This window comes from Lucilia sericata, unplaced genomic scaffold, assembly GCF_015586225.1.
Source record: "Lucilia sericata isolate MDLA Ls3-8-SP2 unplaced genomic scaffold, ASM1558622v1 Contig000699F_arrow, whole genome shotgun sequence".
Taxonomy (NCBI): Eukaryota; Metazoa; Arthropoda; class Insecta; order Diptera; family Calliphoridae; genus Lucilia; species Lucilia sericata.
The window spans coordinates 196,206-214,592 of record NW_023994702.1 but is presented as its reverse complement, the minus strand read 5'-3'; positions in this window follow the sequence as shown (position 1 = coordinate 214,592).

Below are 18,387 nucleotides of genomic sequence, written 5' to 3'. Positions count from 1 at the left end.
ATAGACTAGACTATAGACTAGACTATAGACTAGACTATAGACTAGACTATAGACTAGACTATAGACTAGACTATAGACTAGACTATAGACTAGACTATAGACTAGACTATAGACTAGACTATAGACTAGACTATAGACTAGACTATAGACTAGATTATAGACTAGACTATAGACTAGATTATAGACTAGACTATAGACTAGACTATAGACTAGACTATAGACTAGACTATAGACTAGACTATAGACTAGACTATAGACTAGACTATAGACTAGACTATAGACTAGACTATAGACTAGACTATAGACTAGACTATAGACTAGACTATAGACTAGACTATAGACTAGACTATAGACTAGACTATAGACTAGACTATAGACTAGACTATAGACTAGACTATAGACTAGACTATAGACTAGACTATAGACTAGACTATAGACTAGACTATAGACTAGACTATGGACTAGACTATGGACTAGACTATAGACTAGACTATAGACTAGACTATAGACTAGACTATAGACTAGACTATAGACTAGACTATAGACTAGACTATAGACTAGACTATAGACTAGGCTATCAAGAGACAGCTTGCCAACCTAAATATTAATACATATTAAAGAAACTTCAACTAAACATTTTCTTGAAAAATATTCTTTAAAATTTTCCTTAAAAAAGTAAAACCCTCCTACACATTAGTTTCTTTTTTATCTGCTTAAGGTCATAGTAACATTATTTATTCTCTTAGTAATTTTTTCCCCTAAAATTGTAATATCTGTTACCAAAATTATTTGTTATCATAAAAAGTGAAAACTTTTACTAAAATACCAAATATTGCAATTTTTGTTAAATATTTGTTTAATAATAAAAAGTATGTATCAATGTTATGAATAACATTTTAGTTTTATTACAAAAAAGTATATAATAATAAATGAAAATGAAAGCACCAATTTAACAAGTAAATATTTTATTTATTTTATTTTTTTTGCTGCCATTCTACATGCAAATAATTTTTCATTAACATTCCACACAAAAGTGTTCAAAAGAAAAAGAAAACTACAAGTAAAAACACTTACTTGCAGAGGAGCTATTAACATTAAATAGATACAATTTTTGATACAACATTTGATAATTTTTTTTGTTTTTTTGTTGTATACAAAAGAATTCCTTGAAAAATTATTAACATGAAAAAGACCGTACAATAAAAACTACTATTATTTGCTATGAATGCTTAACTTACTAGGAGAAAATGTTAAGAAATAAATAAAGGAAATTTTCTTTAATTTCCTTTAGCATGACTATTCTGTTTTGTGTAAGTAGAAAGACTGGAATATAGTAGTTTATGTGGGTGAAAAAGTCAAAGTTCCTTTTTGTCTATTTATGCTAAAAACCTTTTTATATTAAAGCAAAAATTAGAAGAAAATATGTATGTTCAGAATAAAAGTATGTGTTTTAAGTATGTGTATGATTTGATATGTATTTAGTAAAGGAGCTTCTAAAAAGTTAACTAGTTTTTATTTTATTGTTTTTTTGTCTAGCGTGTGTTTTATAACAATTTATATGCTATAACTTCTTTAAATTTTAGGTGGTAAGTTAGTTTCTGTGAGCGTTTTGTAACAGTTTAATAGTAATTTAATTATAATTGCATTATAACAGTGTTTTAATATATTATAATTACTGTATAATAGGTTTTTAAGAATTATAATTATGTTATAATATATTATTATTCATTATAATAGTGTAATTATGATATATAATGTATTATAATATGTATCAATTCATTATAATTATATTATAACTTATACTAATTGTTAAAATTTGTTTTACAATGTATTATAATGTATTATAATTACTATAATATATTATAATTCATTATAATACTGTAATAATGATATATAAAGTATTATAATAAGTATCAATTCATTATAATTCTATTATAACGTATCCTAATTGTTATAATTTGTGTTACAATGTATTATAATTGCATTATAATGTATTAAACTTATTATAATAGTGCTAAATTTTTTAGTATAATGAATTATAGTTTTTTAAATTGTATTTGAATGCATTATAATTATATTATAATATGTTTAAATACATTATACTTATATTATAATATATTATACACATTATAATTATATTATAACGTTTTTATATATCTTCTAATTGAGTTATAATAAATTGCGAGACATTATAATTGTATTATAATATGTTTAAATACATTATAATTGTATTATAATATATTATAATTTATTATAATTGCGATATAATGTATTGATATTCATTATAATCGTGTTGTAATATATTGCGATATATTATAATTTTATTTTATTAAATTCAAAGAAATGATAGTTATATATAAATATATTATAAAGCATTATAAATATAATGTATAATATTGCCATTCAATTACATTCAAATCTGTTTAAATACATTATAATTATATTATAATATATTGTATACGTATTGATATAGATTATAATAGTGTTATAACAGGAGACATTATAATTTTATCTTAATAGATTCAAATACATGATAGTTATGTTATAATATATTATAAAGCATTATAATTGAATTATAATGTATAATAATACCCTGCAATTATATTATAATCTGTTTAAATACATACATTATAATTATATTATAATATATTATATACATTATAATTGAATTATAACGTATTGATATAGATTATAATAGTATTATAATAAATTACGAGACATTATAATTGTATTATAATATATTGTAGTACATTATAATTGTATTATAATATATTTGAATGCATTATAACAGCTTTATAATATATTACAATACATTATATTTTAATTTAATTAATTAATTAAAAAAATTAATTAACATTATAAATTAATTCTTTTTAATTCTGCTAAAATGTATTTTAGTAAAATTTTTGTAGCCTGCCTTAGTTTTCGCTTTAACTTACAGATTTTATTTAGTTACATTTTGCCTCCCTTTTGCATGTTTGTTTAGAATTAACTAAATGTAAGTTTTTTTCATAAGATATTTTTTATTTACATATCTTTAACTACCATTATACATATACACAAAAAATAAAAGTAGCGACAGAAATTATGAGGATACTTAAAAACTAAAGTCAAAACAATTTGAAATTCTAAACCTTTCCAATACTTAGTTCAACTAAAAAAGTACAAATTTTTACAACTTTTCCGGCAACTATACTTATTTATACAAACAATACTGTTTTATTTTTCTTGATTTTATATAGTTTTTTATTTTAATACAAAACTTAAGATATTTAGCATAGTTTAAGAAAAATATTTGTCTTCAAAAATATGTACTCATACCAAGAATGTTACCTCAATTTCATATCTTACTGGTCAACTACTATCAGTTATTGTTGAGTTGCTTAATGTCGCTTTTCCCCCAAGAATATTTAAATATTCCCCTTATTGCGAGGAAGTAGGCAAAAACTTTCTAAATAAAAATTACAAAAACAAAAGAAGCAAATCCCCCTTAAAACGAAAATACCGACAATATACAATATAAGGCCACAAATGTTAATGGAACAAATAAAATTCATTTTAAAAGTTTTCCATTTAGGGCATTATTTTCTTTTCTTACGGCTTTCCGTGGCAAATTGTTGTGGATTAGTGACGATGAAATGTTTGTCGCAATCAATGGAGGTTAATGTAAAGGGGAAGAAAACTAATTTATCTAAAATTGTTGACAAAAAGACAAAATTTTATAAGAAAAGTTTTTGAAATTTTCTTTTAAGGAAATTTTAAAATAATAATTTGTTATAATATATTATAATTTAGTTTTAATGAATTAAATAGCATTATACTTGCATTATAATGTGTTAAAACATATTATAATTATATTATAATGAATTATAATAAAATATAATTGGCTTATAATGTTATAAATGCATTATAACGTGTTATAAAACATTATAAATGCATTATTATAATTGTGTTCTATTTCCATTTGTGCATTAACCATTTATTATATATGGCATTAAATTTGAATTGCTTTCAAATACATTATAATTGTGTTATAATATATTATAATGCATTATAATTACTTTGTAATCATAATAATAGTGTTATAAAGTACTAAAATTTAACATATTTCAATAATAATTTATTATAATATATCATAGCTGTGTTAATTGCATTATATGTATTAAACTATATTATAATTCTATTGTAATATACTAATATAGTTTATAATTGTGTTATAATGTTTTATGAAACATTATAATTATGTTATAATGCCTAGAAATATATTATAACTGTAAATAGTTAATTATAACTATATTATAATGTATTACAGTATATTATAATTGTATTATAATGTAATAAAATTGGTTATAATTACATTATACTATGTTGCATTATATTATATTTATGTTATAATGTATTAAGCTATATTATAATTCTATTATAATATACTACTATAGATTATAATTGTGTTATAATATTTTATGAAACATTATAATTACGTTATAATGCATAGAAATATATTATAACTGTTTTATAATATTAAATAGTTAATTATAACTAATTATAATGTATTATAGTTTATTATAATTGTATTATAATGTATTGGAATTGGTTATATTTATGTTATAATGTATTCAAAAGCATTATAATTACATTATAACGTGTTATAATGTATTCAAAATTACATTATAATACATTGTAACCCATTACAATATACTATATTTGTGCAATACTCTATTATAACATATAATACCTATAGTTATGTATTATAATATAACTTTTTATGTTATTTTAATAAAAAATGGTTATTTATAAAATATAAATAAAATACATTTTATTCCTAAAGATATTTTTAGAAAAAGTATTTTTAATCTTTTAAAACTATTTGAATTGTTTAATAATTTTTAAAATTTTTACTTGAAAATTAAAATTTGTAAAAAAATTTAAAAGATTATTTTAGATCTTTTTTATTTCTCAATTGTCTTTAAGTTTTAATTAAATAGACATACATATATTTCATAAGTTTCATGCTTTTAAAAATACATTTATTTCAATTTGTATTTATTTATTTTAAATACCTTTTATTGTATTTTAATTTCATGTTATATTTCATACAACATTTCAATTTAAAATATTAATTTAAATAAGGACTACTTTTGAAAATTTTATTAAAAAATATGTGCACATATTATGGTTTAATATGTAAATAAATTAAATGCATTCTTTTTTTTTTCTGCCTCACAATAAAATCAATGACAGAAATTTTATTTTTAAAACAAAACATTTGTGAAAAGTTCATAACACTGGTCATCATAAAATCACTTCAAAGGTGACCACAAAAAAATGATATCAGTGATGAAATTTTCAATATTAAAAATATGTTAAAATTAAAAGCACTCACTCCATCATGATGATATGATTTATATTGATGGATTTTTCAATAAAGGAAGAGCTTTGAAAAGATAATTTATTATTATATATCTACAAGCCTTTCCATATTTTTTCATAAACACTTCAAAATTTATAATTCCCTTACAATTTACACAAAAATATGTACCGTATCACTTGCGATAAACCCAAACATTTATGTACTTATAAATAATGTAGGAAATTTTCAACCATTTCGTTATTACCATAAAATAAATATTTTTTTTATTTAAATGGCAATAATGGTTGTTTGTATTTGTTTAAATATAAATTACCTTCATGTATATTTTTACTGCATATGAATTAATAAAAAAAATCAATCTGAAATCACTTGAGAGCTATAAATTGCAATAATATTTTTTCCTTAAATCTGCTGCTGCATATGCAGCAGATCATGATGAAGTGTGAATAAAAAGGTTAAATTAAATATATAAATAAATGAATAATGCTGATAAATATTCATGTTGAACTACATACATATGTCATATTTTTTTGAAGGGTCAGAACCGAGTGAAGATGAATTGAAATTTTAATCAATGATTTATAGTTTAGTCTATAGTCAGGTTTATAGCCTAGTCTATGATCTGGTCTGGTCTATGGTCTGGTCTATGGTCTGGTCTATGGTCTGGTCTATGGTCTGGTCTATGGTCTGGTGTATGGTCTGGTGTATGGTCTGGTCTATGGTCTGGTCTATGGTCTGGTCTATGGTCTGGTCTATGGTCTGGTCTATGGTCTGGTCTATGGTCTGGTCTATGGTCTGGTCTATGGTCTGGTCTATGGTCTGGTCTATGGTCTGATCTATGGTCTGTTCTATGGTCTGGTCCATGGTCTGATCTATGGTCCGGTCTATGGTCTGGTCTATGTTCTGGTCTATGGTTTGGTCTATGGTCTGGTCTATGGTCTGGTCTATGGTCTGGTCTATGGTCTGGTCTATGGTCTGGTCTATGGTCTAGCCTATGGTATGGTCTATGGTCTGGTCTATAGTATAGTCTATGGTTTGGTATATGGTCTGGTCTGTGGTCTGGTCAAAAATGTAGTCTATAATCTAGTCTATATTCTAGTCTATATTCTAGTCTATAGTCTAGTCTATAGTCTTGTTTATAATCTAGTCTATTCTATGGTCTACAGTGTATTCTATAGTTTAGTCTAATCTATAGTCTAGTCTATAGTCTAGTCTATAGTCTAGTCTATAGTCTAGTCTATAGTCTAGTCTATAGTCTAGTCTATAGTCTAGTCTATAGTCTAGTCTATAGTCTAGACTATAGTCTAGTCTATAGTCTAGACTATAGTCTAGTCTATAGTCTAGTATATAGTCTAGTCTATAGTCTAGTCTATAGTCTAGTCTATAGTCTAGTCTATAGTCTAGTCTATAGTCTAGTCTATAGTCTAGTCTATAGTCTAGTCTATAGTCTAGTCTATAGTCTAGTCTATAGTCTAGTCTATAGTCTAGTCTATAGTCTAGTCAATAGTCTAGTATATAGTCTAGTCTAGTCTTTAGTCTAGTCTAGAAACTAGTCTATAGTCTAGTCTAGTCTATAGTCTAGTCTAGTCTATAGTCTATGCTAAAGTCTGGTCTACATTATTATCTAACGTTTAGTCCATAGTCTAGTCTATAATCCAGTCTATATCTTTTCTATAGACTAGACTTTAGTTTAGTCTCCAGGCTATTCTATAGTCTAATCTTTAGTCTAGTCTAGCCTTTAGTCTAGGCTATGAAAATTGGTAACTGTTCTATCTTAATTTTATGTGGAAACAGCATGAAACCATTTAATCTCTCTTTGGTTAAGTTTGACATAGAATCACAATTTCTGGCTTTTGATGATTAAACAAAAATCAGCTAAAAAGAAAACAAGTGGAATAAAAAATATTTAATAAATTTTTCAAGCCTCTTTATATACAGCAAAACAACAATATCCAGCGTGAACAATAACTAAAGCTTATCGCAAAAAAAAAAAATTCATACACAGCCTGGGAATCAGCAGCAGCAGTACATAATGCTTGTTCCAAATTAAAAAAAGGACAAAAGGAAACAGAAATATGACACACTTAAGACTCGAAGGCCTTTGTTAAGCTTCCCAGAACAAATCCTACAAATTTGTATTAAAATCCTAAAAGCGTTAACTGCGGGCTAGAGGTTTTGTTATGGGAAAAATATAAATTTACACTTTTTTTTCTAAATATATGGGTTTATATTTTTTTTATTATATTAAACCTTCTACAATATGGGTTTGTTTTTGTACATTTTATTTTGTATTATATTTTTTCCATATATTCTTGTTTTTTTTTTTCTTTATTGTAGTTGATTTTTCATGCTGCTGTAAACGGTGTGTGCAAAGATGTGTAAAAAAAAGCACATCGATGTTAAAGGATTTTCTTTAGAAACCAGCAGTTTTAAGGAATAAACAAAGTTTTTTACAAACTTTCAAACTTTTCACTTATGTTTAGTGCTTTCAACTAATGTAGCTCTGTACATTAGTAGAAGAGACTTAATCGTGTTAGTGTTATTCAATCCGAACTGCAGGGCTGTTGTTCTCACTAACCTGCTCCTTCCTATGCACACAACACAATCACAAAAGCAACATGCTTAGTAAGCTCTTTAAAAAGAGTGGGTTGTAATAACAACACAACAGTGATCGGCATTTAAAATCAACAGGCAACGTAAACAATAAGAAATCTTGGAGAATGTCAATGAGTTCGAGGTTAATAATATAATTAAAAACTTTTTAGCTTTTGTCTAAAACAATTACATATCTAATCCCCGAAACTCCTCCAACCAACCATTGACCATCTCTTTCACATATCCTTTAAATATATTATTTTTCCCTAAATTAAATACAAATATTCCGATCATCATCACTAACATGTAACTTATTTGTTGAAATATAAATTAAAGTATAAAAAAATCATAAAATACTGAAAGTAGAGCAAGCACAGCTTTAGGAAAATTATTATTTATGGTTGACTTTATACTACAGTTTTTCCCCATTTTTTCCATTTTATATTATTTAAACTTTTGCTCAAATATACGCAAGTGTTAAGTGTTAGATATGCTCTTAATTTTAATACCAGATAACAACTATATTTTATATTTTTTATGATTTATTGAAGGGTTTGTGGCACGGTAATGAACTAAATACATTTTATTAGGTGTCAGTTTTGTGGGAATAGCAGAGAAATATTAAATAGAATTTAATAGTTTAGAATTGAACTAGCGCAGAACTAGCACAGAACTAGCGCAGAACTAGCACAGAACTAGCGCAGAACTAGAACAGAACTAGAACAGAACTAGAACAGAACTAGAACAGAACTAGAACAGAACTAGAACAGAACTAGAACAGAACTAAAACAGAACTAGAACAGAACTAGAACAGAACTAGAACAGAACTAGAACAGAACTAGAACAGAACTAAAACAGAACTAGAACAGAACTAGAACAGAACTAGAACAGAACTAGAACAGAACTAGAACATAACTAGAACAGAACTAAAACAGAACTAAAACAAAACTAGAACAGAACTAGAACAGAACTAGAACAGAACTAGAACAGAACTAGAACAGAACTAGAACAGAACTAGAACAGAACTAGAACTAGAACAGAACTAGAACAGAACTAGAACAGAACTAGAACAGAACTAGAACAGAACTAGAACAGAACTAGAACAGAACTAGAACAGAACTAGAACAGAACTAGAACAGAACTAGAACAGAACTAGAACAGAACTAGAACAGAACTAGAACAGAACTAGAAACAGAACTAGAACAGAACTAGAACAGAACTAGAACAGAACTAGAACAGAACTAGAACAGAACTAGAACAGAACTAGAACAGAACTAGAACAGAACTAGAACAGAACTAGAACAGAACTAGAACAGAACTAGAACAGAACTAGAACAGAACTAGAACAGAACTAGAACAGAACTAGAACAGAACTAGAACAGAACTAGAACAGAACTAGAACAGAACTAGAACAGAACTAGAACAGAACTAGAACAGAACTAGAACAGAACTAGAACAGAACTAGAACAGAACTAGAACAGAACTAGAACAGAACTAGAACAGAACAGAACTAGAACAGAACTAGAACAGAACTATAACAGAACTAGAACAGAACTAGAACAGAACTAGAACAGAACTAGAACAGAACTAGAACAGAACTAGAACAGAACTAGAACAGAACTAGAACAGAACTAGAACAGAACTAGAACAGAACTAGAACAGATCTAGAACAGAACTAGAACAGAACTAGAACAGAACTAGAACAGAACTAGAACAGAACTAGAACAGAACTAGAACAGAACTAGAACAGAACTAGAACAGAACTAGAACAGAACTAGAACAGAACTAGGACAGAACTAGAACACAACTAGAACAGAACTAGAACTGATTTAGAACTGAACTAGAACTGAACTAGAACTGAACTAGAACAGGACTAGAACAGGACTAGAACTGACCATAAAGTTTGTTTAAGAAAAAAAAAATTCTATATCTTCTTTTTGTAAAAAAAATTGCAATACATTTCAACTAATGTATGAATATTTGTTTATTTTCAGTTATGTTGTCTGTATTTGGCCAAAACGCACTGCAAACAAAAAAATATGTAAGTAATTTTAATATTTTCTAAAATTTTTACAATTTAATTTAAGTTAAAATTGTCTTTCCAATAGAAATATATCTTCAGTTTTAACATAATATTTTATAACCAGTAATAACTATAATTTTTAATGTTTATTATAACTTTATTTAAAAATAAATCTTACAATATTTGTTTGACACAAAATATTAAACTTTTCCTCCCAAGGATATACATTTATATAACTGACATAAATTTGTACAAATGTATAAATCCTTAACAAAATACAAAAATGATAAGGATGATGTTTTTAAAACATTTGCAACTAAGTAAATTTTATGTTATTTGAAAAAAAAGAACTAGAAAAAAATAGTAAAATGAAAATTTTGTAGTCAACAAAATGTAAAGGACATAAGCTTAATAGAGAGAAAAAAACAGGAAAGAAATTCAAGCAAATAAATACTAAACTCTGTAACAAAATAGAAACAAATTTACATACATAGGTAGTTATGTAAATTGTAAAATATGTATAAATGTGTTTATTTTATAGTAATACATACATATGTATGTATATTTGCATGTATGTGTATGTATTTAGTGTGTTCATCTACATTTGTTAAATAAATCAACACCGGAAGCACATATTTTCATGTCAGCCTGATGATATTTGTTGCTATTGTTGTATTTAAATCTACCAACAAATTCGCCATTCAGTTGTTTGTTTACTTACGGTAGTTTTACTCTTTAGCTAACTGAGTGTGGGAGAATTAAATCATGCACAGACAGTAAATCTACTCTGGCCATAAATGTATATGTAAAAAAAGTAAACAAATATAGGTTGGTATAAACATTCCTAACCACTCAGCCACTCTATTTTCCACCCCTTGTACTTAGTTATACAAACAATATGGAAGGTATCAATGTTTAGTATAAACTCAAAATAACAAACAACAAAAATACAGGTTTTATTTCTGCAGAGTTTGCACTACAAAATAAAATAAAACAATACTCGTTGGTAATATAAAACTGAGTGTGAGAAACATATACATACATACATATACATATAATACTCCTAAAAGCCTGAATATATGCTATATTTTACTGCCACTTGCAATACGTGCATATGTATGTTAATGTGTGTTTATTTATTATTTTTTTGCTTTAAATTTTCCATTTCATTTGTAGCAATTCATAAAACAATTGTCACTATTTTTGCTTAAATCTTTTACAAACATACAAACATAAAATACATCATCCCTGATTTTGTATTTTAATAATGTTTATGTTTATATTAACATGCAAAAGTTTTAGATGAGTGCTGCTATATTCCGGAAGTATTTTGCTGTTAATGTTATGGCAACATTACCATGATTTTCCTCTTGTTATTTCATTAAATGTATTTAATATTTGTTTGTTAGTTTTTATACGCTACATTATTTTAGTAAGAATTTTGAATCTAGAACAGAACTAGAACAGAACTAGAACAGAACTAGAACAGAACTAGAACAGAACTAGAACGACTAGAACAGAACAGAACTAGAACAGAACAGAACTAGAACAGAACTAGAACAGAACTAGAACAGAACAGAACGATAACAGAACTAAACAGAACTAGAACAGAACTAGAACAGAACTAGAACAGAACTAGAACAGAACTAGAACAGAACTAGAACAGAACTAGACAGAACTAGAACAGAACTAGAACAGAACTAGAACAGAACTAGAACAGAACTAGAACTAGAACAGAACTAGAACAGAACTAGAACAGAACTAGAACAGAACTAGAACAGAACTAGAACAGAACTAGAACAGAACTAGAACAGACTAGAACAGAACTAGAACAGAACTAGAACAGAACTAGAACAGAACTAGAACAGAACTAGAACAGAACTAGAACAGAACTAGAACAGAACTAGAACAGAACTAGAACAGAGCTAGAACAGAAGTAGAACAGAACTAGAACAGAACTAGAACAGAACTAGAACAGAACTAGAAAGAACTAGAACTAGAACAGAACTGAACAGAACAGAACTAGAACAGAACTAGAACAGAACTAGAACAGAACTAGAACTGAACTAGAACAGAACTAGAAAGAACTAGAACAGACTAGAACTAGAACAGAACTATAACAGAACTAGAACTAGAACAGAACTAGAACAGAACTAGAACTAGAGGAACTAGAACAGAAGAACAGAACTAGAACAGAACAGAACAGAACTAGAACAGAACTAGAACAGAACTAGAACAGAACTAGAACAGAACTAGAACAGAACTAGAAGAACTAGAACAGAACTAGAACAGAACTAGAACAGAACTAGAACAGAACTAGAACAGAACTAGAACAGAACTAGAACAGAACTAGAAGAACTAGAACAGAACTAGAACAGAACTAGAACAGAACTAGAACAGAACTAGAACAGAACTAGAACAGAACTAGAACAGAACTAGACAACGAGAACTAGAACAGAACTAGAACAGAACTAGAACAGAACTAGAACAGAACTAGAACAGAACTAGAACTAGAACAGAACTAGAACAGAACTAGAACAGAACTAGAAACTAGAACAGAACTAGAACAGAACTAGAACAGAACTAGAACAGAACTAGAACAGAACTAGAACAGAACTAGAACAGAACTAGAACAGAACTAGAACAGAACTAGAACAAACTAGAACAGAACTAGAACAGAACTAGAACAGAACTAGAACAGAACTAGAACAGAACTAGAACAGAACTAGAACAGAACTAGAACAGAACTAGAACAGAGCTAGAACAGAACAGAAGTAGAACAGAACTAGAACAGAACTAGAACAGAACAGAACTAGAACAGAACTAGAACAGAACTAGAACAGTACTAGACTAAACTGAACTAGAACAGAACTAGAACAGAACTAGAACAGAACTAGAACAGAACTAGAACTGAACTAGAACAGAACTAGAACAGAACTAGAAAGAACTAGAACTGAACAAGAACAGAACTATAACAGAACTAGAACAGAACTAGAACAGAACTAGAACAGAACTAGAACAAAACTAGAACAGAACTAGAACAGAACTAGAACAGAACTAGAACAGAACTAGAACAGAACTAGAACAGAACTAGAACAGAACTAGAACAGAACTAGAACAGAACTAGAACAGAACTAGAACTGAACTAGAACTGAACTAGATCTGAACTTGAACTAGATGTAAACTAGAACTAAAGAAAAACTGAATATAGCCGTTATAGGGTATCATATTGTTGGTTATGCCTGACTGCTTGCTTTATTGTTTATTTTAATTATTAAAAAATTATTCTTCACAATTTTTTGTTGAGGTTTCCTTGACATTTCCAGGGAATATTTAACACAAATTGTTTTTTGTTTGGGTTGTCACTTTAAACTCTGAGTTTATGTGTTTTAAAATTAACTGACAAGTGATTTGTGCCATAATATGTACATAAGATGCAGGTAGAAATGGTTCAAAAAATATTTTAATATATTTTATTTTAATTTTTAAGGAAAACAATTTCTAAAAATTAATGAAGTAGAATTTTAATTGCTTACCAAGGTAGTTAAAGAAATTACATGTGAAATTAAGTAATTCAGTCGTAAGCTAAAAAAATTTGTGAACCATTTGAATAGTATTTTGAAATCCTTTAGTAAATTAAAAAATACAGCAAATTTGAATATTTTTATTTTTTTTTTAACTAACAAATTTAAAATAATTTAATTTTACCAAATAACACCCAAATCAAGCAAACCAATTAAACATAACCTTTTGAATTCTAAACATTATTTAACTTTCATATATAATTTTAGATAAACAAACAACCTTCTTTTAAATATTAGATATAAAACAAAATATTTAACTTGTTAATATCAATACCTTTTTATCTATATTGGTTTATACCTTTATAATTCAATCCCTATATCTTTCGGCAAACAAATGTATTAAAAAAAGCCGTATTATCCTTAGCTTAGTTTACAAGTCTAAGTATATGTAACCTGTCTGACTGCCTAACTGTATGCTAAGGAAAAAGGTAAATTTCCTAACATTCCCTTTTTTTACTTTTCAATAAATTTTCTTAAATGTTTGTCTAGGTAACAAAGTCAAAAAGTAAATATTTTTTGCAAAATTGTTTAACTTGTATGTTTTTTCTACTTGTTTTTTGGTTTAGCAACTTAAAACAACTAGTTTGCATATGTATGTATGTATGTTTTTTTCCTCTTTATTTTTTCAGATGTTTAATAGTCTTTTGAGTTGTTGTTTTTTATTTCATCTCTTGTTTTCTTTTTGATAATTCAGGCTGAATGAAACAGGTGTGTACTTAAATGGTTGCTTAAGCAAAATTTATTCATTTAGAAAAAATATGTTTGAGTGTGTGTGTGTTTTTTTTTGTTTGGCTACTTGACTGTTTGTTGATGATGTGATTGTTGTTGTGAAAGGAAATAAAAATAGAAACATTAATGTTAAACATAAAAGGCAGGAAGGAGTTTATGGGGAACGATAACCATGTAAACTTAAAGGAAATGAGAAAATTCCACTAAAAATTCTACTTGGAAAAGTTTTTTGCAGCAAAAGCTAAGTTATAAGAAGCTTTTTTTAATAAAAAGCTATGACAAGTTATTTCTTTAAAGAGCTTTAATTAAAAGCTCTATATTTTTTTAATAAAAAGTTTAAAAGATTTTTTAATGAAAAGCTCTAAAAGCTTTTTAATAAAAAGCTTTAAAGTCTTTTTTAATAAAAATCTCTAAAAGCTTTATTAATAAAAAGCTCTAAAAGCTTTTTTAATAAAAAGCTCTAAAGGATTTTTTTATGAAAAGCTTAATAACTTTTGAATAAAAAGTTGTAAAAACTTTTTTAATGAAAGCTCTAAAAGTTTTTTTAATGAAAATCTTAAAAACTTTTTAATAAACACCACTAGAAAGCTTTTGAATTATTAGATGCCATAAATATATTTTTAATTAATAAGTAAAAAAAGCTTTTTCAATAAAATTCTCTTAAAATACTTTTTTCTCGTAAAATACAGAAAGCTGAAGAAACCGCTTTTAATAAACTTTTTTTGTATAGAAAATTCCACAAAATCTTTAAAAAGCTCTTAAAGTTTTTTTTTATAAAAAGCTATAAATGTTTTTAATAAAAAGCTTTAAATATTTTTAATAAAAAGCTCTAAAAGGTTTTAATATACAGCTCCAAAAAGCTTTTGTTTTATTAGAAGCAGTAAACATATTTTGAAATAATGAGTCTGAAAAGCTTTTTTCAATAAAATTCACTTACAAAACTTTTTTCTGAAAAACTTCAGAAAGCTGAAAAAAAGTTTTTAGTAATTTTTTTTTTTATAAAAAGTTCTATAAAGTTTCTTTTTATAAGAAGATCTAAAAAATTTTCTTTAGTAAAAAGCTCTGAAAATTTTTTTAATTAAACAGATTTTTTTATAAAATGCTTTAAAATTTTGTTTCCAATAATATGATTTAGGAAAAAACCCTAAAAGGCTTTTGTTAGTCAAAAGTTCTAATAAGAATTTTTATTGTTTATAATAGCATCTTTTTTAATAAAAATCTAAAAAGCTTTTTTAAAGAAAAGCTCTAAAGAATTTTTTTTATAAAAAGCTCTAAAAAGATTTTTTAACTAAAAGCCTCAAAAAGTTTTCTTAGTAAGTAGCTCTGAAAAACTTTTAATTTAAGAAGCTTTGAATAGCTTTATTAATAAAAAGCTCTAAAAAGCTTTTTAATAAAACGCTCTAAAAAGCTTTTTTAATAAAAAGCTTTAAAAAACTTTTTTAATAAAAAGCTCTAAAAAGCTTTTTTAATAAAAAGCTCTTTTAATAAAAAGCTCTAAAAAGCTTTTTTTAATAAAAAGCTCTAAAAAGCTTTTTTAATAAAAAGCTCTCAAAAGCTTTTTTAATAAAAAGCTCTAAACAGCTTTTTTAATAAAAAGCTTTAAAAAGCTTTTTTAATAAAAAGCTCTAAAAAGCTTTTTACACAAAAATCCGTAAAATGTTTTTTTTAGAAAAATCTTAATTTTAATAAATATAGTGACCACACCATAATCTCATACTCTGCTGTAGTGTTAGTTAAAAAACGTTACACTACTCTGTTCTTTCCTTAAGTGTAGTAGTACTATCTTAGGCAACCTTCTCTCAATTTTGCTATTCACCATTCCTGAATATTATTTCCACAAAACAAACTACACAAAAAGAGCAACCCACACGAGTAGAAAACCTTATATATTTATAACAAAGTAACTTCAAATGAATTAGTTGCAAAATACATACTCAAATTTCTATTTGTTTACATAAAGTATGTACAATTGCAAATACATACAGATACTTGGTAAAGTTAGCATGGCTGCGAAAACTTTAAAATTTTTCTTAGGAGAAATATGGATAAAAGTTGGAAATATCTTTGATCACAAAAAGTTTTTGTTCACCCTAATGTTATTATTATTTCTCTACATGTAGCATGTATTTTATTGGATGTCGTTATGTGAGTAAGAGTTTTCTTTTTTTTTTTTGACATACGGTATGTTTTTCATTAACATGTGTAGTTTTTTTTCTCATGTTTACATTGAATATTCAGAAAATATTTTGGAATACCTACAAAGACAGCTAGCAAATTTGATATGTGAATTTATTAATGTAATATTAATAGAAAAAGTTACCTTCATATTAAAGTATTTTAAAATGAGCAAACTAGAGCGTAAACTAAAATTTCACTAAAATAAAATTCATAGAAAAGAAATTATGTTTTTCTTACATTATACAAGATTTTGCAATTAATATAGAACTTAATATAAACTAAATATTATTGAGCATGAATTGCTTATTACTTTAAAATTTTAGTAGAAAAGGTTTTTTTTATAAAGAAGCTCAAACAAAAAGCTTTATTATGAAAAATCCCTAAAAAAGCTTTTTTTATAAAAAAGATTTCTTTAAAGGATTTTTACCAAAAATGGTTTTAAAACTATAAACTATAAAGCCTCAAAAGGTTTCACACAAAAAATTTGCAATGAAAAGCTTTTCTAATTAAATTTTAAGTCACTTCAATAAAAATAGAGCTTTTTAAAATACTTTACTCTATAGAAGGGTAACAAGTACATAAGTACAGCTTGTTTTGAAAACTTTACACAATGAATTACAAATTTTTTTATATGTATGTTTTCCACAAATCCATTAAAATTACATTTAAATATTCATTTCGACTTGTTAAACAATAAAAGAGAAATGTTTATTACCCTAATTTTCACCTAATTTACTTTAGTTTCCGTTATACACAATTTCAATTTTAATAATTCATTTAAAATACTTATGAACTCATTTAGTAAAGTTACATGAAGTGTATGTACGTGTGTAACTGTGTGTGCATTTTTAATATTTTTTTTTTTTTTAAATGGGAGTGTGTGTAATTTTTGTGCCATATTTTATGAAAATAATATTTATATGCTGACATGACAATTTTTAAGCATAAGTGGTAGGAAAAATCTACAGGGTGCTTAAAGGAGGAGCATGAAGGTGAAAGGTGGTAGTTAGAACAAAGGTATGGCGTAATTATTGAGGTAGCTTTTAGAAAAGTTAACATTTTGTCATCACAATTAAAAACAGTAAGAATTAGATTATGTTAAAATTGGAGATAGAGAAAAAAGCTAAAAGACCTATTTTTCTTAATAGAAAAAGTTCAGTTTTTTTCAAAGTTTAAAAAAAAGCTCTTAAAATCTTTTCGAATAAAAAGATGTTAAAAGCTTTTACAATAAAAAGTTCTTAAAAGCTTTTCGAATAAAAAGCTCTTAAAGGGTTTTCCAATAAAAAGTTGTTAAAAGCTTTTACAATAAAAAGTTCTTAAAAGCATCTCTTAAAAGCTTTTCCAATAAAAAGTTCTTTAAAGCTTTTCCAATAAAAACTTCTTAAAGGCTTTAACAATAAAAGCTTCTCCAATAAAAAAAACTCGTAAAAACTTATTCAATAAAAAGCTCTTTAAGCTTTTCTAATAAAAAGCTCTTTAAGCTTTTCAAATAAAAAGCTCTTCTAATAAAGAAAACTTTTCGAAAAAAAGCTCTTAAATTTATTTTCAATAAAAACGTCTTAAAAGCTTTTTCAATAAAAAATTCTTAAAACCTTTCACAATAAAAAGTTTTCAAAACTGTTTTCAATAAAAAGCTATAGAAAGCTTTTTAAAGAAAATGATCTAAAAACATTTAAATAAAAAGCAATAAAAAGCTTTCTTCAATATAAATTTGTTTTAATCAGTAAGCTTTTTTAGTAAGTCCTTATATTTTAATAGAACGCTTTTTTAATAAAAATCTCTAAAAAGCTATTCCTTAATAAAAAGCTATAAATAAAAAATCAAAAGTTTTTTTAATAAAAAGTTATAAAATCAGTAAGCTTTTTTAATATTTTATTATAAGAGGATATAAACTACATTTTTTTATT